Here is a 20,705-nt window from a genome sequence, read left to right as displayed (position 1 = left end):
GAGAGAGAGAGGGAGGGAGAGAGAGAGAGAGAAAGAAAGAAAGAAAGAAAGAAAGAAAGAAAGAAAGAGGGGAAAACTATACATCAGCAGTGGATTTTGGTTCGGGAGATTCTTGAGGAACGGGTAAGAAACATTTGTGTTGTACGTGCAATGCGGAAAATAGATCACAAATTTATTTCGGGATTATCACCCCCTAAAAACCCCACTGTACATCAGTCAATTATTCCCATATTATTGATCACAGCAACTAAACAAATTTTCAGAAAAAGGCAATTTTAATAGCTATCAATATCAATATCCGAGACGAGACCGAGACTTTCGAGACTGAAATAAGTCTCGTCTCGATTTATAGAGGTCTGTCTCGGTTTCGGTCGCGTCTCGGTTATAAAAAATCCGTCTCGGTCTCGTCTCGGTATATAAAAGTCCGTCTCGGTACCATCCCTAGAAATAATCAGAAGGAACTTTCGGATTGTTGGCCAATCAGTACGCTTAAATTTGAGTAGAAGGTGACGTTAATTAGTAATTCACAGGCCTTCATTTATCACAGGAAAATTATCACTACGACAGAGTTCTAGATGCAATCTGCATGTGAAGCAAGCCTCAAGTGAAACACTACATAAGGAGAGTCAAGCACGACCAGGTACCGGATCCAGTAGTAAAGTGACTAAGATTACTATAATCAAGGACGATCACCCCGTACTTGTCAAGGAGTCCCAGTATAAGGACAAAATCTCGCGGCCCAAACTTTACTACCCTAAACCGCGACACCAATCTCACCGGGCTAAAGCTCACAGGCCAAACCCTCGTCAGAAATAAATCTTTGCCACAATTACTGGTATATACGTTTATGTCGTTTTAAAACTATTGAGCCTTTTGTTCACAATACGATGGTAGCGCAATAATTCCCAAGGTATATGAGACGCAGCGTCCCGCCGATCCCAAGAGTGTCAACTATTGGCGAATAAGTAGCGACGTCAGAACAGTTACTCTCTTCAGTTTATGACTGTACAAGACTCGACTTATGTATTTGATAGAACACTTGAAATCAGGGAATTTCGAAAATGCCAACCGTTAGTTTAAATACAGACTAATCTTAAGTATAACAAAGAAAATCACTTAAGGTGGTAATGTTTTCAAAGAATGTTAAAAACTAACTAAAATGAAACTCAAGTAATATAACGTAAGTTAGAGAATAGCAGAGCATAAAAGTACAAAACTATATTATTTCACATGGGAAGAGTAACCCATTAATTCAGGGATAAGGAGAGAAAAAAAAATAGTTACACAAGTAGAAAATCTGTAGGTGTAGTAGCTAGTAGGGATCCAGTGGTAGAAATGCCGCACAATATAAGTGTGACTTCCATGTAAGCAATCACAAGAAACAGTGCACACTATAAGACTTTCTAATGGAGGTTAAGAATCTGGTTGCTACTTGGCAGTAACAACTAAACTTCACGTTTCGTGTATAAATAGTCTGCAAATGCGTTCAGAACTCCTTATTTAGACGTGTGTCCACCACGTACGTACAGATTTGCAATGTATATGCAAACATGGAATGAAAATAATTGCTACAAAAACTGTTATTCTGATGCTTACTGTTAACTTCTAGGAGGAAGAATTGTTCCACTGGAAAGTGTGAAAACCGTAGCAGAGGCAGGGGAGTAATAGGAAAGGTGGGGTGCCAAAGGCATAGGGGCGAGTGCAATCACAATCACTGTAAATAAAAAGTACCTATGTACTGCTTAAATACATGAGCAATAGCACGAAATCGGACTTGTTGACTTCTGCAAATTTCAATGAAATATTATATCTTTTCTCAAAAATGTCATAGGCACAAGGTGCGCGCTAAAATCCGCATGTAAGCAATTATATACTAGTAAATAAGTTCCTTTAAAAATACTCGTCGTTTCTACATTAATAGATTTTATTTGCGAACTTTCAAATATTGGTGCTTTCAAAGTGATCTCGTCCTTGTGCTTAAACTCCCTGCGAAATTCACACGCCTTCGTTTCTTCAGGTTTACACTTGCAAAGGGTTGTGAAATAAATATTTGCATATGGCCATTCGTAAGAAAATCGCAAACTTCTGATGAAACAGGCCTATTTAGATCGTTACGAGATGAGTTATTTTTTTTTAATTTGCCTCACACACTCCAATTCATATGTGAACCGAAAGTACACATAGTGTTCGTGTTTGTGATCGACTAACGTTATCTTCAGCTAGTCAGGCATTTTTTCCTACTCTGACTGATAAGAAAGAAAAAACATGGTTTTAACAGGTCAGTGAAATATCCAATACTATTCATGTGATCAGGACGCATAATTTTCAAGCCATTGTTGTGTGCCGACTTCACTGCACCAAACCTTTTCTTATGGGATATCTGAAGTAGCAACTTATACAACCCATTTACATTCATTGGAAGAGCTACATCCAACACGTATGGCAAGATAGCTCCCCCACTTTGGAAAATTGAAACAATGACTAGGTCATTCGCTTGTACTACGTTTGTACCGTTTGTACCGAAAATATTTTCGTTTGTACCATTTTCCTTAAAGGGTTAATTAAGAGGTCAACTGAAAGGGGGGCTATTTTGGCGCCAAAATAGCCCCCGTATCACAGTAAAAAAAATTGAAATACACCATTCGAAAGTAAATTATTTGTGCCATTTGTACCGAAAAAAAAGTCTAGTTTGCACCCTGATAGTTTTCGAGAAAGAGGGGATGACATTTGGGGGGCCTATCTTGCCATACGCCATCCAACATACTGTGGACAACATTTCACTTGCAATACGCTGCAGAGCTTATCCAGAAACATAATGAGAAAGGTGAACATATCTGAAGTAGTGAATAGTGCTCATCTTTTGTAGAATCTCTGAGGGTTGAGTGACTTTTCGACCACCCTATACTATCACAATACAATATTATTAATGTGAATCTAGTGTAAACTATTGACTCCCAATCAAATGAGAATTAACATTTTTTAGTGACTTTGCCTGTTTCCGACAGCGGCGTAGCGTAAGGGAATGCCGGTATGCCCGGCATCCCCTATTAATAAGAAAAAATACGTATTTCATTGTATATAAATTGTTTGCTTGTAATTATCAGAATTATTTCCACTGCAATCTTCTGGATGTGCTCTTTCGCCTTACTTTGACAAGCGGAACCTACGCATGCGCGTCACTTAGATGCACATTTTCTACCTTTCCTCTTGTCGTATGCTATGTTCCTTGGGCATCCAGGCCTACTGCAAGAAACGGGGTTTTCGTCTGCTTTCTGTGGAGTGCGCATGCGCAACTACTTGCTTTCTTAACTCCCTTCTCCCTTACAACTCTACATTCTGCTTTAGATATACGCTGGCATATCTTCAAGTATTTCCAACTCTATCTATTTTGAACTAAGCTATAGTTTCTGTACAGAACGTACGAGCGCTAACGTCAAGGAAAGATAACAAAACAGAAATGGCTAGTTCAATGCCTTTTTGAAGCATGTCGGTTATGTAAATAATAGTATAAAAAATAGTTATACTTTAATCGTAATTAAATGCATCGTAATTGTAATCGTAATTAAAGGCAAACTATTAATCTTCATCATAAATACATAGTGGCGTGGCCAGAAATTCTTTGAGGGAGCTCACACACACAAGCATAAATATAAAGCATTCTGTAGAATCACGGTCACCGATCTGGTAGACCATTCTCGCCCCTCGCAAAGATTGCTTGGGCCCTTCAGTCATTGGCTCATATCCCGAGGAGATGAGGGGGACATGTCCCCTCCACCCGATTTGAAATTGTGATGATTTGTATCCGAATGCCACAAAGGAAAGTGGGATGAAATTTTTTCCCTTGACTTGTTTCATTTTAAAAAAGAATCGTTTTTTTAAATATTTCATTATCATTTATTATTGTTAGTCTATTTTGAACTATTTGTTTAATTCCTGTAACGATTCCTATAATGCTATTGTGATCATCATAATTCTGCTCAAATAAGAGTATTGTTGCGCCATACATACTTGATTTTCTTTCATAGTTTTGGGGAAGTCATTATTTATATTATTACAAAACAAGTGTCCTAAAATTTTAATGTGGATCATTGTGGATGCGTAAATAGAAACATATCAATTATAAATATGCATGTATTCAGATTTCAGAATGTGTTCACGACACTTGATACGTATCACAATTTTATCTACATCGCCTGGTATATAATATACAACAGGTTCACCTCAGAAATCAGTTTCATCACCCTTCCCCCCAGAGTAAGCCTCAAATATGCCCTCCTCCCTCAAATCTGCCCTCCTCCAACTGTTGAAGACAACTCTGATCCTCCACAGCATTGTTTTTCAACTTCATAAATATTTTGAAACATCGCTTTAAAAAATGGGAACGGTCTTACCCGTTCCCCGAACGTTGAAAACAGATTTGCGCCCCTGCCTTCAGTATCTGGATATCTGACAACGAAATACATACTCAGAAACAGGCCCCAAGAGCTGGTTTAAGTGTTTTCTATTTACATCTTCAAATGATATACGTATACACTCAGGCCCATATTCACGAATGGGCGTCTGAGTTTCGAACTCAAGATGACAAATTTCTAGGGGTGACTTTCTAAAGAACGAGATTGAAGTATGGTATGCGGAGAAAGAAGCTGCCCACGAGAAAGAAATAAAGGGAACTATACTGGAAACAATGTTCATACAACAGCGGGGCCGAGTTTTCTTGTCACACGGTAGTGATAAGAAGAAGCTGAGACAATTGCTTATTGGCTTCTGACGTAATCCTCGCATTTGCTTCTGTATGCCCACTAGGCCACCATTTAAGGGGTCTCCCCCCAAATTTTTTACAACCCTATATTTCCCATCGGTATAGCTATGTATTGCTGATTTTAGTAGAATTGTATCGCACAAGTGACTAACTTTGGCATCCCCATTTCGAAATACCACGCTACATTACTGGTTTCCGATAACATTATCGTGCAGTTAATAGAGATTTATAATTTAGCTGGTCAGTGGCAACACTGAATTTTCATCTTGTTTTTATTGTTCGGATTTCCATCTCTCTTTCTTCATTTCTCTTTCACTTTCTCTTTCTTCCTTTTCTATTCGTCGTGGACTTACTGCTGCCTTGAATAGACTAAAAGAATGTATTTCGCACCCTCTTCATCTGTTTGTCTCTCTCGCTCTCTTTCTCTGTGTGTGTGTGTGTGTCTTGAAAGAGGATGGGTCTGTGTGTGTATAACGGGGGGGGGGGGGTAGGGACTGCAGCAGAAGAGGTGCAGACAGCCTCTGAGTGGAAGCAGGAAAAGTACTTTTCAGCCAGAGACACGAATAATAGCTGAGGGCCATTGTGAAATTCGAGAGAAAACCACAGCCTCTAAAACGCTTCAACTTCACTCCATCCTGTCTTGGAAGGCATGGTCGTCGATAAAGTACGTACAGAGGCCCAGAATGTTCCCTCTTTCTCTTATGAACCAAGCTTCAAATTGTAAAACTACTAGTCAGATGACAATATTCCAGCTAAAAAGAGGGAAAAACGAATCTTAAAAAAGAAAACCGAAACAAGCCTTGTAGTCTTGTAAACCACAACCCTTTGTTATGCACGATATTGCCTAAGACACAAGAAGCTTCGGGGAACAACAGCGGAAAACCGCTATGACACTTAATACCGAAACGAAACCGAGAACAAACTAACAAAAAAAATGTCTCACAATGGAAACAACATGTGTTGTTGAATATTGCAGGATCTTTGTCGCTCTGTAGGAAATGCTGGTAGTTTGGTGTCTCAGTCGAATCATGTTATTCTTGGTTGACAGTTGCGTTTTTCAAGCGGCTTATCCTTTTTGTGGCTGAATAAATTGAAAAAATCGTTCAGAGAATTTTTGGTTGATACCCAAAGTAACATTTGTTTCCAAAAGTTTTGAACAACGGATCACCTTAACTAAATAAGTAATTAAACGGCATAATGAGAATAACCAATTACCTTTGTGATGAACAAACACTGTGTAAGTGTGTAGCTTTTCTCCGAATTCTCTCTTTGCCGATCGCTTTCTCCATTCAACCCAGTGGCGTAGGGAAGGGGAGGGGCAGAGGGGCCGGCCTCCCCTAAAGAGATCCGGCAATGTACTTTGGTACTTTGATGTTTGTAATTTTTTAAATATATTTTTATGTTTGTAATTTTTCTATATGTGCCTATAACAGCACTTGTCCCCCCCAAGCGCACATCCTGGCTACGCTACTGATTCAACCATTTCATCCATTATCATCGTTGCTGTCTCCCTTAGTTTCAGAACATATAATTAGTGAAACGTAAAACTAATAACGAAAAGAAGTAAATGCGTTCATAAACGTGTAAATATAAGCTCGCCACCAGACTCTATATTGTGTCAAGGACATTCCAGTTAAGATTTTTCTTTGCCAATCTTCCACTTCTAAATCATTAATTAAATCATTAATCATTAATTATATCTGTTTCTTGGTCCACTCAAAGATCTCGTTGCCATATACTATCTACTAGAATTGCTGCCTTTTATCGTAGTTTTTCAACAATGTTCATTTAAGGAATTCACCTAATAACAAATTAAAACATGAATCCCTTAAGAGGCCTAATCACTGCGAAATTAAAATACCGCTAATTTTACAGTAATTATATAACGACGCCCACAGTTCATATATTTATATAACTACAAGGCTATACTGAATTTCATCAAAAACCATTTACACACGGCATCATGATATTACCTTTTATTGTAGGATGTGACGCATTAAACTTTATACACACCTTAAAAATTGTACATATAGTGTTCACAAGATGGATCCGCAATTATGCATTATTTATTTTTTTTGCTGCTATGACAACCAATTTCACATCGTCGAATTCTAATTACTATATTAACAAAATAACAACGTATAACAACTGAAAGAGAAATTACATCTATATCCTTTTTTTTAAATATTCTTCTTCTTCCTTTCTTAAACAGCTTGTGCATAATTTAAAAGTAAATTCTGCCCACAAATATAAATAAGGATTGAAATACAAGTGTAAATATAAGTATCGTTATAATTATGGGATGTGTTCAAATAGACAAAAGACAATCGAAATGTGGAACAAGAGCGCTCTAGACAATATTATTTTGCATAAGGCACCGTAATCACGAGTCATCTAGTAGCTTTCCGTTTGCAGTCATTTATAAACGCGAAAATACAGTAAATGCCTATTTTCTAAATGGCTGGAAATCGAAAGAAGATAAATGAGTCGTGACAACAGTATCTCATGTAAAATAATATTGTCCAGGGCGCTGTTGTTCAACATTTCGATTATCTTTTATCTATTTGAGGATATCACATAATTACTGTAAAATTAGCTGTATTTTAATTTCGCCGTGATGGGGCCTCTTAAGTAGTTGTGAAGCTGCTTGTGACATTAATACATGAGTAGAGTGGTAGTTGCATCTTTATCGAATATTTCGTAATAGTATGCTTTATAACCAACAGCAATTGCAAAATTTGAATATATATACAGGGTGCGGCACGTAAAACCGGCCCGTAAAGTGAACACATAAAATGAAATGTATTGTATTGAATATGATTAACTACAACACATAAATGAAATGTAATGTATTGAATATGACTACTCACCTTCACAGCAGCCTTCACAGTAGGTGCTGAAAGTGTCCTCCGCCCACTTCAACACACATGTGAGCACGATTGAGGAGATTCATATATACCCTTGTCAGTTCTTGTGTTGTAATGCTATTGGTGACATCCTGGATCCTGGTCTTGAGTTCTTCAATTGTGTGTGGATTTGTTTCGTATACTCTTCCCTTTAACAGTCCCCATAAGTAAAAGTCACAGGTGTACAAGTCTGGTGACCGAGGAGGCCACAAGCCTTTGCTGATTGTCCTCTCTGGTGTAAACATCTCATGCACAAGGGACAATGATGCAGCTGATGTGTGGCATGTTGCACCGTCCTGCTGAAAGTAACATAACTGACGCTCCTCTTCGGTCAAGTGTGTATAAAACTCCTCCAGGATTATCTCCTCCACCTGCATCTTTAATTCAGGTGTGCAGACAGATGGTCGTCTGTTCCTGGGAGCATTTTGAACCGATCCTGTATGATGCTTTCCTGATGCTTTCCGATCAATTCCTGAATGATGCTTTTTGCTGGCAGAGAACGTCCTGGAAATTTCTCCCGAAACAAATTCTTTGTTTTCACTAAAGATCCAGTGAGAATGAACCCTTCAACAATGGCAACACGCTCGGGTATCGAATACGGCATTATCACACACTGACACTCACCCGGCTTAACACAACGAGGCCTTTTTCTCAACTGGTTTCGACAAGTTTCACAGGCTGCGGCTGCACGTGACTGCTGCAGGTCACGTAAGTCGACCCGACCTCGACACGCCATCTCTTGGTAGGAAGGTAGATTATTTAAGTGTTGCCCAAAACACAATATACCAGAATATTACGACGGGAAAAATATATATATATATACTTTTCAAGTACGGGCTGATCATCCATGATTATAGTAATCTTAGTCACTTTACTACTGGATCCGGTAACTGGACATGCTTGACTCTTCTTATGTAGTATTTCCCTTGAGGCTTGCTTCGCATGCAGATTGAATCTAGAACTTCGTGGTAGTGATAATTTTCCTGTGATAAATGCAGGCCTGTGAATTACTAATTAACGTCACCTTTTACTCAAATTCAAGCGTACCGATTGGCCAACAATCCGAGAGTTCCTTCTGATTATTTCTCTGTATATGCTGATGTAGATCTATTTGAGTAGAGTATTATAGACGTTTACATTGTACCATTCCAGAATGCAAAGGCTATGGTCCACGACGGTGATTTCCATGGCGGTCTGTAAAAATTCGAGAAGCTTTGACTACTTTGTCGGCGAGCTCTTACTACCTTTAATCAGACAACTTCGCATTCTTCACTCTCATGTTAGATGTAGTGATGTGTCATTCGCGATTGAGCCGACTCTTCTGACCGACTCTTTTGGATGAGTGAGTGAGTCATGACTCACTAGAAATGAGCGACGACTCTTTGGGAATCGTAATTTTCCGGGAGTTGTTGTTCTTTAAGAGTCGTGATTCTCCGGGAGTCGTTGTGCTTTAAGAGTCATGATTCTTCAAGAGTAGTTATTCTTCAGGAGTCGTGATTGTTTTGGAATGACTATTCTCTGGGAGCCACGTTTCTTTGGGAGTGCCAATGTTTGAGGAATGTGAATCTTGTATGTACGTCGCTTACTCGCGAACCGCTCTCTTGCTTCACGATCTTGTTCGTTGGTTTATTCCAGCGTTTCCCAACCTTTTACAACTTGCGGCACACTACGGGTGTAACTTGAATTCTCGCGGTACACTCATAGATATTATCATTATTATTATTATTATTATTATTATTATTATTATTATTATTATTATTATTATTATTATTATTATTATTTGCAAATATAATATACCATGGTATTTTTTCTGTGATTACTGATCTCCTTCTCACAGAGATGAAAGCTCGATCACTGGTTTTCTCCTATGTTAAATCATTATGCTTATTTTTCATTCTAATTTTAAAATAGAAAACAATTGCAATGAAATATAGGACTCGGATTTTTAAAAATACGCTTTGTTTTTCGAAAACTGTATCCAACCTTTCACGAAGAACGAAGATCACTAAATAACGAACAAACAAACAAATGTTTTGTACTTTTAAGTTTGCTGTTTTAACCAAAACCGGTACATATTATTGCAATCACATAGCTTGCGATGCGTCAAAGTCAAAACAGCTGTTGAACAGTGTTGTTCTGTCATTCACGTGCGAATGAGTGTTCTACGAACGTTCACTTGACGCGTACCATACAAGTGCTTCCATTTCTCGGTGTTAGTATGATTCTCAATTGAATCGTAACATAGCAGCTAACCGTGGAAATGTGTACAAGCCGAAATACTGTCTGCTACACAGTAATAGATGTAGAATAATATATTACAATTACAGTAATTTTTTTTCCATCGTAGAAATTCGTAGTAATGTGAAATACAAAAATATATTTTTTCCTATGTCTTGCAATTTGGTTGCTATAGAATTAATAGTTTTGTTTCGATTTCCTCGCGGCACACCAGTGGTTCATTCGGTGTGCGCACACCAGCGGGGCACACCAAGTAAACTGCAATTATATTTTATAATGAGAGAGAAGCAACTCTGATTACGACTTAGTTCATTATTTTCTTTGCAGAAGGTAATTTCAGCCTAAATAATGAAGGTCTGCTTTAAGGGTATTCTATGGAAATTCTTAAGGCTGTGATGTACAAAATTCAAAACGTAATTCACCTAAGTTGTATCTGAACATCTCTGTATTTTATGGAAGTACACAGGGTTGGAATGGTTGGGGCCGACGCCCCTATTAAGACTATGTATTTAAACAATTCTTAAACGGCAATATTATAATATTGATACAATAAATCTATATTATATAAGAATGACAAGATTCTTGTTTATGATCGCATCACTGGAAAACAGTTGAACCGTTTAAATGAAATTTTAGATATAGTTACCACCTACCTCGAACTCGGATTTTTTCATATCATTGATTCCTAAGGAGGGGTGAGCGATACCATTTAAAAAAACGTTCCCCACTGTGTTGTGAAATTAGAAATATGAAACTCGGAATGTAAACTCTTCACTAAAAATAAGTGGGCCGGTATCTTATATATATATATATATATATATATATATATATATATATATATATATATATATATATATATATATATATATATATATATATATATATATAACCTCCCTGGTGTATAATTTTGGGGAAGGAATTGAACGCAGGAAAGGCATCTTCCGTTCACCTTCCAGAATGAACGTGAATATTGAATTAAACATTAACTATAGGAGAGGTAATGACTTGCATGAAATAACAACTCAATTTTAACCATTAATTTGTTCATGTATTTTCAATTCATGTGTAAATTTTTGTGTAGTGTGTTGGATGGTAATATCGGGTATTTCATTTCTGCCAGATCGAATATGACATTTCTAAACATTGAATCGATGAGAACAGATTTAGAAAGTAACACATACCTCCAATGTTCCTTGTCGTGCTTGGAATGATGATCGACTCCTCTACAGCTATTCCAGATGGTTGGTGTGATAACTGAATTTAAGTGTCATGGGCGTCGTGGTGAATTTCTCGATCAGTGAGTCGGTCTTTTTTTACGTGTTCACTTCACAGTAACGACGATAAAATATAAATTCACCGAGTTCAACGTAAACTAATCATTTTCATACTTCGACCTTTCTCGGTAATTGTAATAGTACACGTTTGGAAACTTAAACCGCAACTGCGCGACCCCTCGCTCTGAAGTTACTCCGTTTCAATCTCCGTCTCAATTACTCCTCTCAATCACCCGAAATCACTCTCGAGACCTTCCATCTTTGGGTTTTTGTTGACTTCCTCAAATCTGGAATCTGCCTTCTCAACATGACGTCAGAAGCGTGTTCTCTTTCTGCTCCAGGAAACTTTTCAGCTTCCTCATTGTTGTTCAGCGATTGCAATCCCTAGAATGCCGGTGTCCGCGATACTTGGCAATTCTGACATACCCGAAATTGTGTCCGTCTTAACAAACATTCTACAAACTTCATTACAGTAGATTTCTTTAATTCTTTCCAGTAATACATAATTTAGATTTTGTTCTCATTTTTAACAATTAGAATAATTTGCCAAATTGTAGTTTCCTTGATGCCAATGTTATATAATCGTTTCATAAATTAAATGCAATGTCAAGCTTTTATGTAATCTGTTTTGTTGTTCATTTCTTAACTCTGTTTTGCTGAATGTCATTTAATAAATTAATATCTGAAATTTATTTGTATATGAAAAGGTAAAATCAAAAATAAAAAATAAAATAAAATTAAATAATCAAATATATGTGTACTGCCACAATATATATATTGCTTTCGTGTTGTATTTTTAGATTTATTATTAATACTTTTTTATTTAATCCAAATTGTTCATGATTTTGCATTAGAATTACAGTTTTTCGTACATGACATCTGTTAATTATATTTAGTCTGATAATACGATTTTATGTTTTAACCTCCTCCACTTCCGGTTGTAAAAATATAAGTGAGTCACTGAGCGGTTCAAATGAACCGATTGATTTTAGTGAGCGAACTACTGAGCGACGAATCTGAGAGGTGAATCGTTTTGCCCATCACTAGTTGGATGCTTAATAAAATCTCACAAACACCAAATTTTGAAAAATTTTATATTTTCATTTACAAAATTTTGAAATTGAGTTAGGAATGACCAGTATTTCAATATTATTGCGCCCGCTCTATTACCAAACAAGATCCTGGAGGCTAGTCAAACTCTTAGGAGGAATACCTATGTAATTTTGGGGGGAATACAGAAATATTTCAACTATTCTGATTTTTCATTTGAAAATATTTTCCATTTTCGTGTAAAAAGAAGAATAATTCATTGGAACCACTTTGTGCGTTCTCTAATGGGCATAATTATAACTATTCATGGAAAATATTGTTTGATTTGTTTTTTCTTCATCACTTCTTACATTTTTAAATTCTAGGTTCCAAAGCACAGTCAAGTCCTGGCAAATTTTATTAGAAATAATAAACAATTAACTGTCAGCTATTTCCTATGAAGCTTTCAACAAGGGAACAGTCTGCATGAGGTACAGAAACATTTACTGAAAATGTAATAATATTATTCAATGATAATAAATGATAGAGGGAATCTCATGAAATATTTTAAATCCCCCTCTTTGAATCAGGGATAAAAGTGGATCTCAAAATGTAGGAGGACGGTAGGTAGCGACTTGACGCCACACCGCACAGTGGTCCGAAACGCCGCAAAACCTGCGCAAAAATCCAAAATGTCAAGTACTGGAGTATGGAGTATGAGTATCATACACGTTTAGTCCATACAATAGTGCATTCAAAAACAGCATTAAGTATTTTTTAAATACGAATAGAACGAACAAGTAGAGAAGTAAAGTTTGCGTAATGTGTAATTAGAAGTTTGTTGTACAGGAACTGGAAGCAATACTACAGTACCGGTACCACTCAGCGTCTCCGTTTGAGAACACAAGTGAACGAAAAGGGAAACCCCATGAAACAGAAACTGTAGGAAAGTAGCAATGAGCGGAAGTATATAACTGTTCTCTAGAAACAAACCTGGGGGAATAATGTCATATAAAATCTTAGCATATAAGTAGTAGGAGAAATGCACTGTAGTTGTGATAAATCATTGAGTTATGAAAAAAGTACCAAGAGGTACCAGTAAGATTCCTGCATGGGTGTGAAGGACAACATGTATAGGTAACGTACATAACAAAAATTGTTGCACATGTTTGCACATTTTCAGACCAGTCACCTGTTAACATGAGCCAGTACATAAAACAATGCATAATTTGACCTATACTATATCCACATTATGTACTGTCGTGACACGTTTCGCTTTTCATTTGGTCTTTATTAGAAGGAAGATAGGTGAATTAATAAACCGCACGTCGTTTGCTATACTTTCGAGGGAGAATGGTTTGAGAACAGTATCTATAAGACGTGCAACAGTGGAAATCGCAATCTAACGTAGATTTTCTTTTCAGGGATAATTGCTTTGATATTGTACACATTAGTCTTTGTAATTATACGCAATGTGCTTGTTAAATTCAGAAAGTGATGTTTATTATATGCTTTTTTCAGGAATAATGGCGTTTAGGCCTACCAGAAGAGACCTTTTTAACGTAAGTCGGGACAAGTATGGTGAACTTCATTCTGAACAAAAAGGACAATTGGAAGAGTACATTATAGGAAAGCTGCGATTTCAGGATAATGAAGAAAAGTGCAAGGAGATAAAGACAGCTATCAAATTGTTCTGCACCAAGATTTTCCAGCGACTAGGTAGTTGTTGCAGAATGGTTAATAGGTTCTTGAACGATATTCTGATTGGCTTAATGCACCTGCAAAGTTATCATTTCTGGAGCTGGCAACTGAAGCTGAAGAAAGTGTAACTACGTCTCGCAGGGGGAGACCTGTTAAATATTTTCAAGAAAGTAGTGAATCTGTTAAGAGGAGGAAAAGCGTTGAACTTCGTGAGTTGTATGGTTCTGACATTCTGTTTTATGTAACACAAATGAAACTCAGTAAAGAAGGAATCTTTTTCGGAATCTCTTCTTCCGTTGCAGTTATACGCTACGTCATTAAACGCAAAGCAGAAAACAATCATTTGTCAAAATCCCAGGCCATCATCTGGATGCTTCTGCAGACCTCTGCGGCTTCAGTTTCTTAAAGAAACTCCTCAAATATGCAACAAAGAAAAGGAGTACGTCGGACAGCAAATTTCATCCCTCAAATCAACGGATGTGACGTGTGCAGATAGACATATTTCTGTCGCTCATCATTTGGTATTAACATTGGTTGATGGAAAGTATGTAACGCTTTAACGGACACAGCATCATCTCTGACATGTTACATTTGTAGTGCTCCCCCGAAGGAGATGAATGACATGACTAAGGTACGGAAGAGACATGCTAATCCATTGCACTTCCAATTTGGACTATCAATACTTCATGCATGGATTCGGTTTTTGAATGTCTTTTTCATGTCAGTTATCGTCTTGACATAAAGAAATGGCAGATCCGTGGTCAGGAAAATATCAACAAAGTTGCACAAAGAAAGAAGGACATCCAAAAGCGGTTTAAACAACAAACGGGCTTATTGGTAGACATACCTAAACCTGTCGGAAGTGGGACCACTACCGACGGAAACACAGCACGTAGATTCTTCGCTGATCCAAAACTGTCTGCAGAAATAACAGGCATAGATGATGTTCTAATTCATCGCTTTACTTCCATCCTGTTCGCCATGTCTAGTGGTTATGACATAAACGTGTCATCACTTCAGAAATATGCACAAGAAACTGCAGAAAGATTTGTCAACCTTTATCCATGATACTACATGCCAATATCTGTTCACATGATTCTTATCCATGACCCCGATATTATTACATCTGCTCTACTGCCAATTGGGCAGTTATCAGAGGACACTCAGGAAGCGCGATACAAAGATGTCAAAAGCTTCAGAGAACACCATTCCAGAAAGACATCAAGAACAGAAGGAAATGTGGACCTCCGGTTGCTTTTAACATCAGATCCTGTTATTTCTACTCTTTGGAAGCTACCCCATAAAAAGCTTGCAGATGTTCTTCAGCTACTACACGTTCTTCTGATGTACTTCAGCTATTAATTTCACCTACACAGCAGAAAAGTACAGATGCATGTAGTTCCAGTTCTGTGGACGTAATGTATACACACCTCTCTGCAGACAGTTTTCACAGTAGTAAGAGTGATGAAGGTAAAGTGAGTAAGTCCAAACTTCTTAGATACATATATATCTATTTCTGTTTATTTCTATTCATTTCGCCTATATGGGGCCACTTGCCCCGTACCTCCACCATGGCTATGGGCCTGGTTCTTGGACATAATTTACGATTTTTTGTTGGGTTTATGTTATAGTACCATGTTTTTCACATAGGAACAACATACACCATGATTTGAATTTCGCTCACACAATCATGCCTTTCGGACCATTGTGCACCGTCCCTCTTCCTATCTTTGCCCATTGTAATTTTTTTTAGAAACACCCACTTCCAAAAAAATATATATACGGCGTCCCCCCGCGTTCCCCAGCACTTTTACCCCTGCTTTGAATGGTAGAAACTATCCACAACTAATGTACAAATTCTTCCATTACCAGATGATGGAGAATTCACTCACAAAATATTTTTGGAAGAAAATTTCCTCTCATCAAAAGAGTTACTGGGGGGTGAATAAAACGATACAATTGTCAGAAGCCTGTAAATTAATTACGGTAGTTCATACATAGAGCTAATCTGTGGCAAATCCATTGTGATCGGGGTGATCGCCCCCCTTAGAAGAGGACACTTTGTTATTTTATATATAAATAAAACCCATTTTAGAGTTCGGAGCTCTTAAAAGTAGCTCTAAGTAGCAGTATTACAACCCACTGCCTCCCTCAGAAATCCGTCCTGGATCCGTCCCTGGAGCTAATTAACATATAATTAACTACCTATTTAGCATGGAGATTTACTCAATGGATGAACTAGTGTGTAACGGTATACATAATATTACGTTGTTGAGTAATTATGGAAGTTTAAATATGTGAACTCTATACGTAGAAACATTCCAGTGCGAGGAGTTTCTTTTTACACTTGTCTCCCTCCACTGAAACTCTTATGATTTCGTACTATGCACGGTAGATGTTACCATGTTTTGTATACAACAGAAAATGGCCTACTCTTGTGTTACTCGGTATAAAAGAACCAATGGAAAAGATAGAAAAATATCATTAATGAATTCTTTATGATATCTATAAAATTAAAGAATGAATGGTTAAAACCTATTACGCGACAAGGTCCCAGGCTCGTAGCCTCGTCCCAGGCCCATATAGTTCATTTGCAAGCTACCGTGAAAATGTTTGGGGGAAGTAAAAATTCAGGAGGGCCCGGCCCCCTAGTCCCCTGTAGATACGCGCCTACTAGGTCCTGGATATATTAAACACTATGGACAGTCTGATCAGTAATCATAGTTTAGTTTATAGCAGGCATTTTTGACAAGATCATAGAAATGTTTGTAAAGGCAAGCTATTAAAAATTATGTACCATTTTTTTTTAAAATCAATATTTGGAAATCATATGCAAGAGAGAACTAAGTTTCCTAGATGGCCTTTGAAAGGAAATGTCACACACATGTACACAGAAAAAAAACATAACCTCATTCCTGGTATTAATAATCTAGATTAAATTAGTAACGTCGTACTGACTACTAGATTTACGTCAATCATTACGTGATTAAAAGTCAATAAGATTATTAGTTATGGATGATATTACGGGCGTCGTTAGCGGGGGAAGAGGGACGCGTCCCCCAGAGTTTAGTCAAATATATTTAAAGAAACTATACTACTTTGTATATATGACTTTTGTCGGAAAGAGGATTTTGATTTTGATTCATCCGACGCCCCCAGATTTAAAAAGCTAACGACGCCAGAGATGATATGGTTATTCGACCATAATTATTGGGAAAGAAAATTGATATATGCCTTATAAAAATTCTGCTGCAGACTAGAATCGCATTAAAAGAGTTGTGTAGAGTTCAAAGCAGTGCACGTAGTTGAAGTGTAATATTTGCACGAAGCAAGTACCAAGGTAAGTTCTCAAATTCCAAGTAAAGTACTCAAATTGTGCGTCCTGTAAAATCTTACACAGGATAGGAGGATAGACACAAAACACAGAACAATTCTATCCTATCGTCTAGCATTCCTTTCCTTGTGGGATCAACACAACTGGTGAAAACGATTTTCCCTACTTAGCTTGAGATAGTCTCTTCATCACTTTTTCATAATAGAAACATTACTACCTTGTTTGTTTAATTAGATTAGCAATACTTTAAGACACTTTTTTTCAAACTTTTTTAACTGGGAACTATTTTTATAGTCAGTGTGTTCTAAGTGTAAAATGAAACTATAGGAGAACCTCGACAAAGCACATAGAAACGATGTTGTCAACCACAAACTTCCATTGCCTGAGATTGCGCAAAGGCCTCCAGGTTCCTTCGTTCATAAATTTTTTTACAATTACTTTTATTAATGAAAGTCTCTTTTAACCTACAGAGCATAAAATATGTCCCTAGCCTACTACCATAATACCATTAGAAGTTATTTTCGATGCTGAGATCCCAATTTGATTCTGGTTGTAGTTAGGGCTGTATTCAAAATTTTTGGCAGCTCCGTGCGATTAAAAGTACTACCCCTAGGCAAAATAAAATTTTGTGCTCCCTATTTGTCAGTATTCAGTTATATGTAACCAAAAAACAAGACAAAATATTCTTGTTTTACGCTGACAGCCAATAGCCTAAGGCCATTCTACCCCTAGTAGCATCGTAACACAAAAACTCTGTCGCCCTATGGTACGAACATTGTCTTCAGTTTAGATTTTCCTTATATTTCTCTTTCGTACACAGTTTTTTTCCCGCAAACAATACTTTAATCTCGAATTTTTTAATTTGCCACTGTAAGGACTTTGCGCCCGGAACTACGTGACCCATCCATAAGTACGGGACTTTTTATATCCCATCCATAATCTTGTATTTTTTAAATACATTTTTTACATGCCGTAAGTCTTCTTGATACAATTTAATACTGAGTTGTTCTGGGAATTTAGTGTTGGATTGGTTAAATTCCATGTTATTTATAAGTCACATACATGGTATCTCTGATGTAGATCCTTTTCTTATTTCTCAGCTTGCGATCATCTGTTTCGTAAGAGGTTCAATAACGAAATAAGCTTTAAATATTGTAAATGCTAGGAGAGAGAAAGGAAATGACGATCAGCCCACTTTGACCTCTTGTGTGACCCTAGAAGAAGCCAAAATAGTGCTGCCATCTGCCTCTTGTAGCAATGTTTCTGGTGTATTGTGGAGGAAGTTGTCAGAGAAGACTGAAGCCTACAGCGTGCTAAAACTTGTTTTTGTCGTTTTTCTTGTAAGAATCTACATATTTCAACTCACGGTAGTACAATTTTAAGTAGTAAGATCTTGAAGTTACTAAGTTTCATAAAAAGATATATTTATGTCTAATGTATGCCCAGACAACCAGCTCAATTTTCAAAATGGCGCAATGTTGGGAATGCCGATCAACGTGATAGGTTTACCATCATGGTGATCGCCATTCCCAAAAAACTTCTGGAACACTTCTCCAGCCAGAAATTATAAAGAAGGCTAGACTTAAGATAGGTAATACGCCTACTTGAGACAAATACTGAAACTTTGGAACACAGAATTTACTTGGAATTGGTAATTACTGAAAATCGAATACAGTGGTCAATGGTAATTCCAGCTTATTTAGCACATTAAACGGAAAAATGTTCATTTTCACTCTAATGATCATCCGATTAGGCCTATCGGTCATCTTGTGTGATTGTAGCATTAACTTTTTCTGTTCTTTTATTGTTGTTCTACATCTATATTTAGAACGCTTTTTTCTTTTGTAATTGCAGATGGTTGGAAGCTATAAAATAAAAACAGATAAGGCGAAGTGGAGCCCAGTACTTTGAAGAATTCCTAGTCAAAATTGTGATCTAGAAGTCAAGAGACGCAAGGGCCAACGCATTGAACTTGAAGTTTTGCGGTGGCTGTTGTGTAGAGCTTATGGTTGCTACGAGTGTAGCCAAAGGCACATCTGGGCTCAAAGTTACCGGGATTTGGCCTTTCGATCCCACCACTATCTTCACAGATGAAGACTTCGAGGATCATCATCCGAGGATCCTCAGATTGATGAACATGGATTCACTAGTTCTAATGTCAACTGAAACCATTGTCAACGCAATGTCAGAGGAAGATGGCTTAGGTGATGATAACAATTGCAAAGATAACAGTGATGATTATCTACTAGTTGATCAGCAAAATGAACTGTGTATTATATGTGATAAATTTGGACGTGACGACAAGCTTTGGTATTGATGTAACCTTCGTGGATCGTGGGTGCATGCTGACTGTACTGCTTTAGACTCACTAAGTGGATATATCTGTGACATGTGTTTGAAAAAAACGTCAATAAAACATTCAGTTGACGTTTTTCAATCTTTCAAAGGCACAGTTTAGCCAAAATAGATATGAACTGCCCATGTAACTATGGATGTTTATTAAGCTGGTACTGTGATCGCCATTACCAACATGTAATGGGAATGGCGACTAATGTAGCAATTTGAGTTTTATCCATCTTGTTCCCGAACTGGAAAAATGATCCTCTTTTTATTTTACACACTTATTGTAGAAGGATTGGAGTATGTATTTACAAATTTGTTTCAATATATTTTGCAAATGAGACTGCGTAACAACCCATTTTTCTTAGGTGATCGCCATTGCCCACCTGTCCATTATATCTTTGTAGTTTGCAGAGATCTTTGAAACTGCCTTCTGGCAAAAACCTACCGTTTATGCCAATAGGATGTGTGTTGTATCTTTCACCAGTTATTAAAGCAGAATAGCTTGTATGTCTCTAAATTATTTCCGGAATATTTATTCAGGTCAAAAATATCAACGGATTAAGTATATGTTACATATATAGATGTAACAACTTGGATTTGTGTCTCCTAGGTATTTGAAATTTTCTCGGGAGTAATTACATTGTCAGATAGCAACGATAATGAAATCTGTTGCAGCTTGGAGGTTTGAGGTTTGCTGGTAAAAAATGACCCTACCTGTTGCAGTTGGGTCTAAAGAAACCTCTTGCACGTTGCAGCACAGAGGTAGAGTTACAGGAATCTCTCCTGCCCGTTGCAGCTTTGATTTAGGATTGAGATTTATGGGCTTTTGACATCTAAGCCCATTTAGCCAGTCACTATTTGAGGGATGACGTTCCTCGGCGAGCACACAATCCGGGGAATGGGAAGGAAGGAAGCGGCCTGGGACCTGGGACCCAGCATTTGCCTGGTGTGAATGAGGAAAACCCAGAAAAACGTCATTCAGGGTGGCTGGCCTGAAAAAGCGTGTTACACTTTTTCGACCTAGTGACCCCACCGGGAATCTAACCCGGGACCGCTTGCACCGAAGGCGAGAGTCGTTGCAGTTTAAGATAACGAAGTATTTCTTACCGGTTGCAGCTAGA

General features: G+C 37.5%; 1 long non-coding RNA gene across 1 annotated transcript in view; it reads left to right on the top strand.

Moving 5' to 3' along the window:
* The window catches only part of LOC145672754 (uncharacterized), a 180,901-nt gene extending 160,912 nt beyond the window's left edge, over nucleotides 1-19,989 (top strand). Inside the window, exon 3 of the long non-coding RNA XR_014128636.1 lies at nucleotides 19,096-19,989. This is a non-coding gene — a long non-coding RNA (uncharacterized LOC145672754). The remainder of the gene's footprint in view (nucleotides 1-19,095) is intronic.
* Nucleotides 19,990-20,705: the final 716 nt, after the last annotated feature.

This window comes from Thermobia domestica, chromosome 16 (genome assembly GCF_964235325.1).
Source record: "Thermobia domestica chromosome 16, izTheDome1.hap1.1, whole genome shotgun sequence".
Lineage (NCBI taxonomy): Eukaryota > Metazoa > Arthropoda > Insecta > Zygentoma > Lepismatidae > Thermobia > Thermobia domestica.
The sequence above is the reverse complement of the archived record's forward strand: the minus strand, read 5'-3'. Positions and strand labels throughout refer to the sequence as shown.